We start from the raw sequence: 12526 nt of genomic DNA, 5'->3' as shown, positions 1-12526 counted from the left end.
CTGTGGGGGAAGAGAGGAAGAAAATGCAATTCTTTTTTAGAAGGTGTGTTAGCCTATTTTACTAAGTCTAAAGAAAGTATATATAGGAAAGGGTTAACATACTTAAAAACAGGGTAACCACAAATCAAAAACATACAACACAGTCAGAAAAGCCAAAATAAGAGATTATAAGCATAATGCAAAAGAAAATCATCAAATCACAGAAGGAAAAAGAAAAAGAAACAAGGAAGAAATACGAAATCGACTGGAAAGTAAGGTCTAAAATGACAGTAAATACATATCTCTCATAATTACCTTCTGTGCCAATGAATTAAAGGCTCCAATCAAAAGAGTGGCTGATTGGATTAAAAAAACAAGATCCTACAATATGCTGCCTACAAGAGACTCACTTAGGACAAAGGACACACACCTATTAAAAGTGATGGAATGGAAAAATATATTTCATGCAAATGGAAATTACAAGAAAGCAGGGGTCATAATATTCATATCAGACAAAACAGACTTTAAAACAAAGGCCATAAAGAAAGATAAATAAGGACACTATATAATGATAAAAGGATCAATAAGAGGAAATTATACTTGTCAACAAACATGCACCCAATATAGAAACACCCAAATACATAAAAATTAACATATATAAAGGGAGAAATGATGAGAATACAATAATAGGAAGACATTTTTCAGACTTACATCAATGGACAGATCTTCTGAACAGAAAATCAATAAGGCAACAGAGATCCTAAATGGTACCATAGCACAGTTAGATAATATTTTCAAGGCATTACATCCAAAAATCCCAGAAAACACATCCATTTCAAGTGCACATGGAACAATGTCTGGAACTGACCACATACTAGGACACAAAATGAGCCTCAACAAATTTTAGGATACAAAAATTATTTCAAGCATCTTTTCTGACCACAATGGCATGAAACTAGAAATCACAGAAAAAGAAACAAGACAAAAATGATTACATGGAGACTAAATAACATGCTACTAAAAAAAAACAATGGTCAGGACTTCCCTGGTGATCCAGTGGCTAACTCTCTATGCTCCCAATGAAGGGGGTCCAAATTCAATCCCTGGTCAGGGAAATAGATCCCACATGCCAAAACTAAAGATAGCATGTGCTGCAACTAAAACCTGGCACAGGCAAATAAATACTTAAAAACAAACAAACAAACAAAACCAGAAAATATCAATGAAGTTAAAGGCTGGTTCTTTGAAAAGATAAAGTTGACAAATCTTTAGCCAGTGGTGGTGGTGATGGTTTAGTTGCTAAGTCATGTCCAACTCTTGTGACCCCATGAACTACAGCCCGCCAGGCTCCTCTGTCCATGGAATATCCCAGGCATGAATACTGAAGTGGGTAGCCATTCCCTTCTCCAGGGGATCTTCCCAACCCAAGGATCAAACCTGCTGGGAGCCATTATGGGAGATCCCGCCCATGACGAGGTCATGAAGAAAATACTGGACATGCAAGGCCATCCAGGACCCCATCCATGACTAGGTCATGAGGAAAAAACCTGACAGGCAAGGCCGTCTAGGATAAGGGACCCTCAAGGTTGGCCTCGGCCTCTACCCCACCCTGTATCCTCCCCTCTTTTCTGCTGCTGTTGGTCTTATTTGCCCTGCTGTGGATTCTTGTATTGCCTGCCGAGAGCTCTCCTGCTCCTCTTTCACTGAATGAGGGCCAACTTAAAAGCTAATTAATAAATCTCCTGGACGCTGGTACCCTATGAAGAGGCCAGAGATGAAGGAAATGCTTCAATTCAAACCCTTTTGCTGGTATTCTGGCTTGTTTGATAAATGTGTGCTCTCATTGCACAAAATGCTCATGATTGTTCTAAACATCCTAAGCACAGTACGCTAACAAAAGAAACTATTAAGCATAGGCCCCTTCACGGGGTGAGAAAAGCTCCACAAATATTATAGCCACAAATGTGCCTAATAAAAAGTAGTTTAGATAGAGATTAGCTGGTGACTTCTTGCAGGTAATTAACTTTTGGACTAAGAGCCTGTTTTGTGCCATATCTGCTGTTTTTGCAATCCTCTGCATTTCTGTTCTGTAAAAGTAATCCTATCTAGTTCCCATGGAGATGACACCTAATAGAAAGAAAATAGATTAACCACAAAAAGACAGTGTCGGCTACTGAAGTTGCTTAAAGTTGCACCAGGTGCAAGCCATAAATTGTCAACAGGCCTGAAAGCCAAAAGATATTATACATAGAGATTAACCATTAAAAAGGCCCTAATAGACACAGAGCCCTTTGGGGGGTGAGGAAGCCCTATTAGAAAATACAAAAAATATTGCTTTAAAAGTGGCTATTGGATCAACTTTTGATTGATGTTAATGTGCTGAGGTTGTGCAGTGGAAACTATTGTTAATATAGTTGGAGATCTAGAAAAATAAGAGTTTAGCCCTAGTGTAAAAACAATAAGATAATTGTTAATTTTAACCAGGAGTGCTAAACAGGGGCTGCCTCACCAGAGCCGCAGAGTCTTTGTGTGCTAAACTTTTTAGATAAATTTAGCTGAGAACTTCTGCAAAAAGACTGACTTTTATGTTAACAGGATTGTATGTTGCGACTTGCTATACCATGAAACTGCCAATTTTCTGTTTTCTGCTAACCTCAAGGCCAGAAGATAATGTACAAAAAATCTATGGGAAAAGACTCTCATAAGCAAAAAATATACAGAGCACACCTGGTTTCGTGAAGAACAAGCTGATGGAATGTTAAACTAAGTCTGTGTGCTTATCTGCCCCTTAGAAGTGTACCAACTTAGGGTATAAAGGCTACGGTGAAAAATAAAGCAACTGTCAGAATCTGCTGCATATTCTGGTCTGGTCTCTCTCTTCCTCTCTCTCTCCCTCGCAGACTTGGCCCCATCAAGGCCGGTCCTACGTGTCTCTCTCTCACCGACGCCCTTCATCCTGAGGGTTCCCCTGGATCCTGCTGGGGCTGGACCCCGGCACAAACCCAAGTCTCCTGCATTGCAGGTGGATTCTTCACTGACTGAACCACCAAGGAAGCCCCTTAGCAGACTCATCAACAAAAAAAGGGAATGGGCCCAAATCAACAAAATCAGAAATCAAAAAGAAGTTACAACTGACACCACAGAAGTAAAAGTGAAAATGAAAGTCTCTCAGTTGTGTCTGACTCTTTGCTACTCCATGGACTGTAGTCAGCCAGACTCCTCTGTCCATGGAATTCTCCAGGCAACACTGTAGTGGGTTACCATTCTCTTCTCCAGGGCATTTTCCTGACCCAGGGATCAAACCCAGGTCTCCTGCATTGCAGGTGGATTCTTTACTATCTGAACTACCAGGGAAGCTCCTCACCACAGAAGTGCAAAGGACCATAAAAGACCACTAGGAGCAAACATATGAAAATAATATGGACAACCTAGAATAAATGGAAACATTCTGAGAAATGTGCACTCTCCCAAGACTTAAACAGGAAGAAAGAGAAAATATAAACAGACCAATTATGAGTAATGCAACTGAATCAGTAATTTAAAAACTCCCAACAAACAAAAGTTGAGGACTAGCTGGCTTCACGGGTGAATTCTATCAAATATTTAGAAAAGAGTTAATATCTATCCTTCTGAAACTATTTCAAAATAACTGCAGAGGGAGGAAAACTTCCAAACTCATCCTATGAGGCCATCATCACCCTGATACTGAAATGGACCAAGATATCACAAATATAAAATTTACAGGCCAAAATCTTTGATGAACATAGATGCAAAAATCCTCAACAAAATATTAGCAAATCAAATCCAACAATACATTAAAAGGATAATATATTAAGATCAAGTTGGATTTATTCCAGGAATGTAGGATTTTTCAATATCCATAAATCAATTCATGTGATATACTACATTAAGAAATTGAAGAATATAAACCATATAATCAGCATAACAGGTAAAAATAAAGGTCTTGACAAAATTTAACATCTATTTATGATAAAAACTCTCCAGAAAGTGGGCACAGAGGGAACATACCTCAACATAGTAAAGGCCATATGACAAATCCATCATTAACATCATGCTCAGTGGTGAAAAGCTGAAAGTGTTTCCTCTAAGACCAGGAACAAGACAAGGATGCCCACTCTTGCCACTTTTATTCAACTTAGTATTGGAAGTCGTAGCCACAGCAATCAGACAAGAAAAAGAAAAAGAATCCAAATTGGAGAGGAAGAATCAAAACTAACACTGTTTTGCAGATGACATGACTACTATACACAGAAAATCCTGAAGATGCCATCAGAAAACTACTAGAGCTCATCAATGAATTTGGTAAAATTTCTGAAAATTAATATATAGGAATCTGTTGCATGTCTATACACTAGCAGTGAACTACCAGAAAGAGAAATGAAGGGAACAATCCCATGTATCACTGCACTAAAAACAACTGAATGCCCAGGAATAAATCTACTTAGGGAAGTAAAAGACTTGTAATCAGAAAACCATAAGACACTGATGAAAGAACTGAAGAAGACACACACAGATGGAAAGATATGCCATGTTCTTGGACTAGAAGAATTAATATTGTTAAAATGACCATACTACTGAACACAATCTACAGATTCAACACAATCTACAGATTCAACGCAATCCCTATCCAAATACCAACTGCATTTTTCACAGAACTAGAACAAATAACTCAAAAATGAGTATAGAAACACAGAAGACCTTGGAGAGCCAGAACAATCCTGAGAAAAAACAGAGCTGGCAGAATCAGGCTCCCTGACTTCACACTATACTACAAAGCTATAGTAACCAAAAAAATATGGTCCTGGCACAAAAACAGACCCATAGACCTATGGGACAGAATAGATAGCCTAGAAAAAGAACCCATGCACTTAGGGTCAATTAATCTATGACAAAGAAGGCAAGACTATACAAAGGAGAAGAGATAGTCTCTGCAATAAGTGGTACTGGGAAAACTGGACAGCTGCATGTAAAAGAATGAAACTAGACTATTTTCTAACACTGCACACAAAAATAAACTCAAAATAGATTAAAGACCTTAGTACCAGTTCAGTTCAGTTCAGTCGCTCAGTCGTGTCCAACTCTTTGCGACCCCATGAGTCGCAGCACGCCAGGCCTTCCTGTCCATCACCAACTCCCGGAGTTTACTCAAACCCATGTCCACTGAGTCGGTGATGCCATCCAACCATCTCATCCTCTGTCCTCCCCTTCTCCTCCTGCCCCCAATCCGTCCCAGCAAGACTGGATAATATAAAACTCTTAGGGGAAAACAGGGCAGAACACTGTTTGACATACATCACAGCAGTATTTTTTTGGCTCTGATTTCTAAAGCAAAGGAATTATAAGCAAAAATAAACAAATGGGACCTAATAAAACTTTAAAGCTTTTGCACAGGAAAGGAAACCATTGATCCAATGAAAAGACAACCTATTGAATGGCAGAAAAACTTGGCAAATGGTATGATTTGTAAGTGGTTAATATCCCAAATATATATACAGTTTATCCAGCTCATACAACTCAGCATCAACAAACAACCACCTCCCCAAACCCAAACCACCCAATTAAGAAATCTGCAGAAGAAATGAACAGACATTTTCCCAAAATGACGTGCATGTGGCCAACAGGCACAGAGAACAATGCTCAACATTGCTAATCATCAGGGAAATGAAAATCAAAATCACAGTGAGATGTCACCTCAGACCTGCCAGAATAGTTATCATCAAATAGACTACAAGTAACAAATGTTGGCAAGAATGTAGAGAAAAGGGAACTTTTGAACACCATTGTTGGAAATGTTAATTTCTATAGCCACTGTGGAAAACAGGTTTATTTAAAAACTAAAAATAGAAGCACCACATGGCCACCAATTCCATTTATAGACATTTTTTTTCCATTTATTTTTTTATTAGTTGGAGGCTAATTACTTTACAATATTGTAGTGGTTTTTGCCATACATTGACATGAATCAGCCATGGATTTACATGTGTTCCCCCTCCCAATACCCCCTCCTGCCTCCCTCTCCATCCCATCCCTCTGGATCTTCCCAGTGCACCAGCCCTGAGCATATATTTGAAAAAAAATGAAGTCACTAATTTGAAAAGATACATGCACCCCAATGTTCATATCAGTATTACTTAATTTTGTGTGTGTGTGTGTGTGAACAGTCTTCTTTTTTTTTTTTCCATTTATTTTTATTAGTTGGAGGCTAATTACTTTGCAACATTGCAGTGGTTTTTGTCATACATTGAAATGAATTAGCCATGGATTTACATGTATTCCCCATCCCGGTCCCCCCTCCCACCTCCCTCTCCACCCGATCCCTCTGGGTCTTCCCAGTGCACCAGGCCCGAGCACTTGTCTCATGCATCCAACCTGGGCTGGTGATCTGTTATCAGTATTACTTAAAATTGTCAAGATACTGAGGCAAACTAAGTGTCCATAAACAGACAGGTGAAGAAAATAAGGTGTGAGATATAATGGAATACTACTCAGTCATAGAAATGAAGGAAATTTTGCCATTTGCAATCACAAATGGACTTGGAGGGTAATTTTGCAAAGTGAAATTAAGTCAGAAAAAGACAAATACTGTATGATATCACTTATGTGTGTAATCTAAAATATAAAACCATAACAAAATATAACCAAAAAAAGACTCACAGATACACAGAACTAACAGTGGCTATGGAGGGGCAACATAAGGGTAGGAGATTATGAGATACAAACTATTGTAGATAAAATAAGCTATAAGGATATACTGTACAACACAGAATATAGCCAATATTTTATAATAACTATAAAGGGAATGTAACCTTTAAAAATTGTGAATCACTATACGGTACACCTTAACTTACATAATATTATACATCAGCTATAATTCAGTTTAAAAAAACAACAAATATATACAGATCGCACTTATATGAGGTACTTATTGTAGTCCAGATTAGAGACACAAAGCAGACTGTTGCCAGGAGCTGGGGTTAAAGGGGGATGGGGAACTGCTGTTTACTGCACCCAGAGTTTCACTTCCGCAAGATGAAGCATTCTGGAGATGGATGTCTGGTGACAGAAGCACAACAATGTGAATGTATTTAATACCACTGACCAGTGCACTTAAAAATGGTTAAGATGATAAACTGTGTCATGCATATTACACTAAAAAGCCACTAAAAAAAATCAATATCATTACTCCCACCAAATACAATCCTATTTCTGTGTTCTAACAACGAAGCTTCTCAAAAAGTTGTCTATATTTGTTCCCATCATTTTTTCACTTATTATCTTCTCAATTCATTCCAATTTATTTTCCATCTCCATCATTACACCATAATGGCTTTTTCCCAAAGCCTTTCAACTTGATAAGTCCAAGAGTTTTTTCTATCATCATCTTACTAGCTTCTTAGCCCCACTGGACAGCAATAAGCACTCTCTTTGAAACATTCTCTTCCCTTGGTGCCTATATCCACCCTTCATTCTTCATCTCACTCTCCTGGTTTATATGCTACATCATTTCCTGCTCCTTCCCAGTCATGTTTTTTTGGCTGTTTCTCCTAGGTCTATTCTCTAAATATCAGCATGCTTCCACTTGCTCCCTTTACACTCCTCCTATGATCTCATACATTCCATGGCTATAAATAACTATATATGCTAAATGATTCACAAATCTTTATCTCCAGGTCAGTTTATTGAGCTCTAAACTCATATTCAGGCTTATTACTGTCTCCATCTGAATGTTCAACAGACATCTAAACCTAATCAAAGCATAACTTTTCTCATCCAAACATGTCTTTCCTTCAGTTTTCCCCAACCTTAGTATAACAGGGCACCAATCTTCTCTCATTTACTTAACAGAAACCTAGGCGGTATTTTTGATTGTTCATTTTTCTAAGCTTCACATTCTACCCAAAGCAAGCCTAGTTGTGTCTCTTTTCAAAACACATGATGAATATATCTCCACTCTTCTTACCTGAGTTTCTACAATTACCAAACATGTTTCATAACATTTTATTTATGTATCTCATCTGTTATGTTTCTCACCAGCCTTATGTGCTTCATGAGTGAAGGGAATTTGGTCTGTTTTGCTCTGTGTGTACCCTCCTGGCCTAGAACAGGACTTGACACACCATAAATATTTGTTGAATGAATGGAAGAAAAGTCTAGTGGGAGTAAAAAATGTAATTATAAAGCTTTCTTAAAAAGGAGAATATGTACACAATTTAGAAAAGATATTATTTCCAGACCTTAGAATTAGGTACAGCTTAATCTTTCTCTTTGTATGAAAGAAAAATAAGTACCAGAATAAAGAACACTGGGGAAATGTTTGTCTTAATTTTCCGTTTAAAATGTATGCTGAAACAAAATACACAAGTAACTATATCAAATATTATTACTTTTCTAATGATTTTTAAATAGAGAAATAATGATAGGGAAAATGATGGAAGGAATTAAAGGATTCAAGAGCTGATTTCTCCAGGAAGGAAGAAAGGATAAAGATCTGTGGAGATATATTTAAGTGTGTGGTATGAAGAAAGGTACAGAAAAAGGTAAAGAACTTTTTTCTAGAGGAAAGAAAACAGAAGTTGGTCCCAATTTTATAGGACAGCTTTGTGGGATTTTACAAAGTCAAAGAGGCAGCAGGGACAACCTGTGGACTGGCTTAACTTGTGACTACTGATGAATACTTAACAGGTGGAAATCCTAAGACTCATAAACTCCATTTCTAAGAATTCACCCTACAAAGATAGTAACAGAAGTATATACAGGGGAATGCACAAGGATATTGTTGCAGCAGTGTTTAAAATGGGGGGGGGGGGGGAAGAGTCTAACTGTACTTTTCAAGAGAACAATTAAAGTACTGCATATTCATACTATGAAATTCCATGCAGCCACTAAAAACACCTGAGTCAGCTTGAAATTTACTAGCCTAGAAAGAAATCTGTGATAGACTGGATCTATGAAAAAAAGCAAGTTGCCTATAAAATTTAAAGCATGGTTCTGTTATTATACTTACCTATCTAGAGATACGTGCAGGGAAGACACAGGTGTGACTGAGAGGTCTGAGCAGAGACAGGAACACAGGAATTCTGTTTTTATTTTCTATAATTTTTATTTGATGGTTTTAATAATTTAACCTTCCTCATTTTGCTGCCCTCCCACTGTCAGAAAAATATTCTTTAAATGTTACGGTTAGGTTAAAATTAAGAGGGCTAAATAGAGACTAAGAACAAATTGAGACTTTCAAAATGGTCTGTATTTGATAATCATCCAATCACCTTTTTTAAAAGACAGGAACTCTGATTTGATTTTTTTCATTTATTTTTATTAGTTGGAAGCTAATTACTTTACAATATTGTAGTGGTTTTTGCCATACATTGACATGAATCAGCCATGGATTTACATGTGTTCCCCATCCCTATCCCCAGTCCTACCTCCCTCCCCATCCCATCCCTCTGGGTCTTCCCAGTGCACCAGCCCTGAGCACTTGTCTTATGCATCCAACCTGGGCTGGTGATCTGTTTCACCCTAGATAATATACTTGTTTCAATGCTATTCTCTCAACATCCCACCCTCCCCTTCTCCCACAGAGTCCAAAAGTCTGTTCTGTACATCTGTGTCTCTTTTTCTGTTTTGCATATTGGGTTATCATTACCATCTTTCTAAATTCCATATATATGCATTAGTATACTGTATTGGTGTTTATTTTTCTGGCTTACTTCACTCTGTATAATGGGCTCCAGTTTCATCCATCTCATTAGAACTGATTCAAATGAATTCTTTTTAATGGCTGAGTAGTATTCCATGGTGTATATGTACCACAGCTTCCTTATCCATTCGTCTGCTGATGGGCATCTAGGTTGCTTCCATGTCCTGGCTATGATAAACAGTGCTGCGATGAACATTGGGGTGCATGTGTCTCTTTCAGATCTGGTTTCCGCGGTGTGTATGCCCAGGAGTGGGATTGGTGGGTCATATGGCAGTTCTATTTCCATTTTTTTAAGGAATCTCCACACTGTTTTCCATAGCGGCTGTACTAGTTTGCATTCCCACCAACAGTGTAAGAGGGTTCCCTTTTCTCCACACCCTCTCCAGCATTTATTGCTTGTAGACTTTTGGATAGCAGCCATCCTGACTGGCGTGTAATGGTACCTCATTGTGGTTTTGATTTGCATTTCTGTGATAATGAGTGATGTTGAGCATCTTTTCATGTGTTTGTTAGCCATCTGTATGTCTTCTTTGGAGATGATTTGATTTTTTGAAGCCATTATTGGGAGGATGAAACTACATCAAGGTCACTGAACAAGAGCTATGTTTACCATTCTGTAACTATTGCATTAAAAAGGAAAAATAAAAGCAAGGAAAGAAAGGGAGACTATGAGAAGAAAAGGGAGGGAGAAAGAAAAGTATAACATGTTAACAGAAGTTAAGGGAAAAGGGCAGAGAGAAAGAAGGAATTTGGACTTGACTGTGTTGTCATTTGCTAAAATTAGCAAGAATTAAGAAGGAAATTAAAAGACACTTACTCTTTGGAAGGAAAGTTATGACCAACCTAGACAGCATATCAAAAAGCAGAGACATTACTTTGTCAACAAAGGTCTGTCTAGTCAAGACTATGGTTTTCCCAGTGGTCACGTATGGATGAGAGAGTTGGACTATAAAGAAAGCTGAGCACCGAAGAACTGATTCTTTTGAACTGTGGTGTTGGAGAAGACTCTTGAGAGTCCCTTGGACTGCCAGGAGATCCAACCAGTCCATTCTAAAGGAGATCATTCCTGGGTGTTCATTGGAAGGACTGATTTTGAAGCTGAAACTCCAATACTTTGGCCACCTGATGCAAAGAGCTGACTCATTTGAAAAGACCCTGATGCTGGGAGGGATTGAGGGCAGGAGGAGAAGGGGACGACAGAGGATGAGATGGTTGGCTGGCATCACCAACTCAATGGACATGAGTTTGGGTGAACTCCAGGAGCTGGTGATGGACAGGGAGGCCTGGCGGGCTGCGGTTCATGGGGTTGCGGAGTCGAAGATGACTGAGAGACTGAACTGAACTGAAGAAGGAAATATGTGATGATTTCTATCTTTTGAAAATAAAACCACAGTTAGTGATAAATGTCACTAAGCTGGCAACAAAATACATGCAAAGGAAATGAAACACCACTCTAGGGACTGTGGTTTCCTAGTCTTGTATTCTATCCAGGCTCAGGTGTATTTTGCCATCCTGTGGCCAAATAACAGTATTGATTTTTTTTTTATCACATACTACAATATATCTGAAGCCTGAAAACTTATCATTTGAGATTTACTGAGGAATGATAATGGATTCTACACTTCACAAATGAGCAATTATAACTCTTGACTAGAGATTTATATAAATTCTCAGTTTTAAACAATCTGAGTCATTTTAGGAAAGTGATGATTTTCAACTGAAGTAAAAACAGAGAAATACATTATTCAAATGATCTATCCTCAAGAACTGGTAGGTATCTAGAGTGTAGTATGTGTCTTATCTCAAACCTGGAATTACTTGCTTTGATTCTGATTTTACAGATGGAGAAAACTCACATGTTCAAAAGATAGGTATGGATTGGTGAACTCAGTTCAGAAGTGTGCTCTGATTCCTAATTTTTGTTCCACTCCACTGCTTAACATGATCTGCTGCTGCTGCTGCTAAGTCGCTTCAGTCGTGTCTGACTCTGTGTGACCCTATAGACGGCAGCCCACCAGGCTCCCCCGTCCCTGGGATTCTCCAGGCAAGAACACTGGAGTGGGTTGCCATTTCCTTCTCCAATGCATGAAAGTGAAAAGTGAAAGGGAAGTCGCTCAGTCGTGTCTGACTCTTCGTGACCCCATGGACTGCAGCCTACCAGGCTCCTCCATCCATGGGATTTTCCAGGCAAGAGTACTGGAGTGGGGTGCCATTGCCTTCTCTGTAACATGATCTAGACAAAGACAAAATAGAACCCATTTAATTTTCAGTAGTATCAATATTATCATCTCTAATCATTATGGAGGACCTACTCTGTGCCAATCACTGAGCTAAAGGGCTTGACATGTACTATCTTAGTCCTCCCACAATTCTCTAAAGCAGAGACTTATTAATTTCACTAACTGCCATTTTACAGATGAGGTAACTTGTCTATGACTGGAACAAGGACAAGCACCTTAGTCTATGTAATTACAAAGTTCATGCTCTTGAGTACTGCTATTCCATTATCCCTGTCAATATACATGGCCTCTTCTAATTTATTGTGCAATGACATTGGCACAGGCCCAATTTAATTATATTTTTCTGTCTACACAATGGGAGCTATACTATTGGTTCATCAGGTAAAATATAATAGGTCTCTCCTTCCCAATGTTCTACCACTAAAAAGTCACCCTCCATTGTCTTGTTTTATGAAAGCAGTTAAAATACAATTGTAACGTTAAGACAAATGTTTTGATTAGAAACACTTGCTAGAAAATGACCATTCTTGTCAAATTCAGTAACTGAGTAAATGTTATTTTGAATGGGAAATGGATGATTTTCAAATAA

Source organism: Odocoileus virginianus, chromosome 6, assembly GCF_023699985.2.
Source record: "Odocoileus virginianus isolate 20LAN1187 ecotype Illinois chromosome 6, Ovbor_1.2, whole genome shotgun sequence".
Taxonomy (NCBI): domain Eukaryota; kingdom Metazoa; phylum Chordata; class Mammalia; order Artiodactyla; family Cervidae; genus Odocoileus; species Odocoileus virginianus.
Note: the sequence above shows the minus strand (reverse complement) of the source record.